This window comes from Dermacentor variabilis, chromosome 5, assembly GCF_050947875.1.
Source record: "Dermacentor variabilis isolate Ectoservices chromosome 5, ASM5094787v1, whole genome shotgun sequence".
Classification (NCBI taxonomy): Eukaryota; Metazoa; Arthropoda; class Arachnida; order Ixodida; family Ixodidae; genus Dermacentor; species Dermacentor variabilis.
In genome coordinates, this window is record NC_134572.1 from 202900675 (window position 1) to 202905128 (window position 4454).

At 41.6% G+C, this 4454-nt stretch overlaps 1 long non-coding RNA gene across 1 annotated transcript; it reads right to left on the reverse strand.

Annotated features, from left to right (window-relative positions):
- Nucleotides 1–260: 260 nt before the first annotated feature.
- Nucleotides 261–3809, reverse strand: LOC142583445 (uncharacterized). The gene is made up of 3 exons (XR_012828628.1): nucleotides 3486–3809; nucleotides 2797–2859; nucleotides 261–1055 (listed from the first exon to the last, which is right to left on the reverse strand). It is a non-coding gene; the product is annotated as an uncharacterized LOC142583445 (long non-coding RNA).
- Between the last annotated feature and the right edge of the window lie 645 nt (nucleotides 3810–4454).

Sequence of the window (4454 nt, forward strand, 5' to 3'; positions counted from 1 at the left end):
GGCAGCTGTTACAGTAACCCGACATTTGCCCACAGTGACAATTTATTTTAAACGAGGCATGGACATCAGAAAAAAAATTTATATTGTCGGATAGTGATGCACAGGTAGTTTTTCCAGATGTGAAACATGGGAATAGTGTAGTACAGCCTCATTGGTAAATTAGTGCTTTTTAATTAGACCAATCAATTGCATGCCGCCTGTCAGAATTATTTTGCAAATAATTCTGACAGGCGGCATGTATTGTATGCTGATATCATTCTAATGTTCGCCCATTGACTTAAACAAGAACATCTCTGCATGAAACATGTCATTATTGACAAAACTTCGCCCTGCTGGGTTTCTACCTAATTGAAATAGTTTCTAGCAAAGAAAAATTTTGTGAGTTATGCTGCAGTTCAGGCAAAAATTACATCCTGTTTTCAGCTACAGGGGGCACAATAGCCTTACACCAGTATACGAAACAGAACGCTGTGCTACAATAAGTTAAGAAATAAAGGATAGTACACATCTGGAAAAACACTCTGCGAACCACTCTAACTAGCAATATAAATATATTTTTGTGATGTCCATGCCTCATTTAAAAGTAAATTGTAACTTACTTTGTGGGTGCCTCTTGTAAGGTAACGCCACATGCTTGCACAGCATCACGCAGAAATAATGGCCAGTTCTTCGGCATATCGTCCATTAGTGAATTCCTTGTACATTGCACGTTACCAGAACTGAAAGATAAATCATAATATGCTGTTATTTTTTTCATAAACTGTACGATGAGCTCTTTATGCATAAAAGATTATTGCAGGCTAAAATGCAGCAAGACATCAACTTCACACCACGTCACATATTCATACTTTGTTACCTAATAAATGAGAAAAGATGCAGAAAGTGTAATTAACAAGAGTGACAAATAGCAGCAAAGGTGATCATGGATAAATCTTGAAGATGATTGCCGCCGCTGCCAGAGCAGGCCAGCCTTCGTAGGAGAGCACTTGCTGCCCACGAAAGCTTGCTGTCACAGGCCACGCGCGACGGTTCTTGTAGACATAGGCAAGCAATACCTGTACAGAAGAGGGGAAAAAAAGGCAAGGGAGGAAATGGGACTATTGAAATTGGAACTTCAATTAGCAATATGTGCTAAGCAAGAAGTTTGCCTCACATTAAAAATAAATTTAAGCACTTTTTTCTCTTAAATTACAGTTATCTTAAGGTATGTACGCGATGATGTTTAAAATGACTAATATATTCCCTGGCATATAGTCATTAAATTGCATACCAGAGTCAAAGTCAGCCTTTAAATTATTATATGGTGTTTTGTGGCTAAAAAGCCACTTATCAACCTGTCAAACAAGTCTGAGAAGCTTCCTGCAAAATATAATCAGTTTAAAACAGTAATCCACTCTGCAGGTAAATGATGTACTAGCTTAATTAAAAAGTTAAACAGCATTTTATATTGTTGAACTAAAAGCAAGTTTGGCATTTTGCACTGCCTAGCGGTTGCCTTTCTTTCAAACTTAAACATGACGCAGTACAGAGTAAGCAGGTAGCATGCAAAGGAGGACTGGTGATAAAGTAGTGCTCCAAAGCAACACTCCTAGCTGGATCAATCACTTTTGTTTATATATTTTCATGTGACCCTAATTGGCTGAGGGCAATACCTCGCACAAATGATGCGTCATACAAAATTGAAAGTATCTCATGATGTGATCAAAGGATAACATTGTCCACTGTCTTGGAAGTGTTAACATGCTGTTTGCGCGAGAAAGTGCAAAGTGATTCATATAGGTAGCGAATTCATCAGTGCATCTATAGCCTGTTGGAATTCTGAACATCTACGTTGACCCACAATTGAGAAGCCACTGCACACAAAAAGGTGTACTCAAGTAATGGTCCATGCTGAATAATTGCCCACCTAGTGAAATATCAAATGTGGCAGGCTAACGGGCCAGGGCCAATAAATTGCTAAATTCTGACAACACCTCCAATTATATTATTGAAACAGGTGACAAAAAACAGTACAGGTAAAATTGCAGTTATGACAAAATTTTAAAAAGCACCTCTGCAAACTGCTGGAACCCTCAGCATCACGCCTGTTCTACACGCACATCTGTTGCAGCACAATCTATATCTCAGACGCAGGCGCCTCCACACATTACTTTGTGATCTCCTCACAATAAGGTTAAGAAACAGTCTGGCACAAGCTACCTGATGCGATTCATTTTGCAAGCGCCAGCCAAGTACGGACGGTGATAGAGTAAATTTGAAGTTTGTCCTTGAATGGAAGCCTCGGCCCATGTTTTATAAATTCTAGCGGCAAAGCACACCTTCTACAGCACACATAAATCTTAAATTAGACTGCTTGCTGATGCTGTACAGTAAATTCCTGTAACGAAACTAAATCACACAGAAAACATTTAGAATGCCAAACTAATCAAATACTGGCTTGAATACATTTGTGCATTAGTGATGCAAGGTGCAGTGTACACTGTTGTAGCAAGTTTTTACTCATGTATGGAATACTTGTATGGCACAACAGAGTTAATTTGCGAGTTCTTACATAGCACTGACTACCTACAGTTAAATTTTGTAAGGCTTAGGGGGAAACTAATTAATAGTAGAACTGTGTATGTACACTGGCACTGAGAAATTGGTTATAATAGTGGCAGCTTATAAAGGACCAGTGCAAAAAAATGCCCGTTTGTGAGGCACCAACTAGCTATTTTACCACGAAGCGCTCACTAGCCTTAACACATATGTACAAAGCACTGGGAGGACCAGAGACTGAACAGTTTGTTGGCTTACGCTGATCATGATGAGGTCCCGTCATCCAGCTAGTGCCAAGGTACAAGAAAAATGTCCAGCCGTCTATGGAGTGAAAGAAACAAAATAAGAGAGCATCAAGTCAGTTGAAAGACAGATTTGCAATTACAAATAAGGTGACCCTGTCACAGTCCTTCATTAATAATGCTAAGCAGTCGTGATTGCACTCCCAGATGAAGCACCTACTAGGTTAAAGGTTTTGCTGCTTATTTAGAACAAAACACAAGTGAAATTTGTACATCAGCAGACGATTTAATTTGGGATTGTATAGATGAAGTAAAAATTGCAGTTATATTTTTGTTTTGCTGTAAAGTGGGAACGCTACAAACTGCATAGTCACTGACACACGCGCGCACACGCAAGAACAAAAGGACACAAAATAGGGCGAGTTCAGTCTGGTTCAGCATTACAGCCAGCGCGTCGTATTCGAATGCACTCCTTCGGTTGATTCGTGCTACGTTAACCACAAAGGGCAAAGTTCTGACTGGTGTTGCGGAAGCCGTGGAGCGCGGTAGTGCTGAACGGCTCAACACAAGCACAACCCTAGAATAAAAGTAAAGATGACGAAAACTCGCAGGGCAGAAGAGCCCATCTATCAAGAATTGTCGCGGGTAACACCTAAAAATATTCACATTGTTGACGAAAAACGAAGTGCAATGTATTTCACTTACCGGAAAAAGTGTTATCCGAACATGCGACGTACAAAGACACACCGAGACACGAAGGCGGCGAATGCAGATCCCGCCATTGTCGTAGTAAGCCGTCGGCGAAAACAGGCAATACAGCTATAGAGGCTAGAAGGTTAACCTTCTAGCCTCTATAATACAGCCGATGTCACGAAGCACTGATGCAAAACACACGGCAAACAGCATCAGCACAGCTAAATGACTCCAGTTAATATCCAGTAGAAATGTACAGAACGGCTTAGAATGACGAACAAATGGCATAACGAACCCACGTACGAGACAATGCGGGCGGCAGCGGCCGTTTTTTCATGGATGGATGGATGGATGGATGGCGGCTATACCCTTTGTAACGGGCGGCGGTTGGCGCCACCTAGCCTTTTGCTCCCCCTCCTATTTTATTTTTTTTTTCCTTTCTTCATATCCTCTTTTCCTTAACCTAGTTTTCACTCCCCTCCTCCCCCCCAAAATAACTATCTAAAACAGTAGCGGAAACATTATCTCCCCGATTTATGGTATTATCTATCCCTTGACTTCCTCCACCAATCCTCTAGCCTCCCCTTCGTTACTGCCACTCTTTTCTCGTCTATTTGCCCTCGTTCCCCGGGAAAACCTAATGCCCCTTCCATATCTGCCACTGTTCCCTCTGCCAGGATCGGGCGAAGGTCTGTGCATCTCAGCACTATATGCTCAGTGGTCTCCATTTCGGCTCCGCAAGCTGTGCACCGAAGGTCCACGTCTTCAAATTTAGCCCTGTATGTTTCCGTTCTCAAAACCCCCGTCCTAGCTTCGAATAATAGTGAGCTGCCCAGCGAGTTATCAAATAAGAGCTCTCTCTTAATCTCCTGTTTTTGTGACCTATATATTGATAGCGCTGGCTTTCCGAGCATTCTTTCTTCCCACATTTTTCTTTCCGTCTCCTTCACCTCCTTTCCCACACTAGAACCACGTTGGACC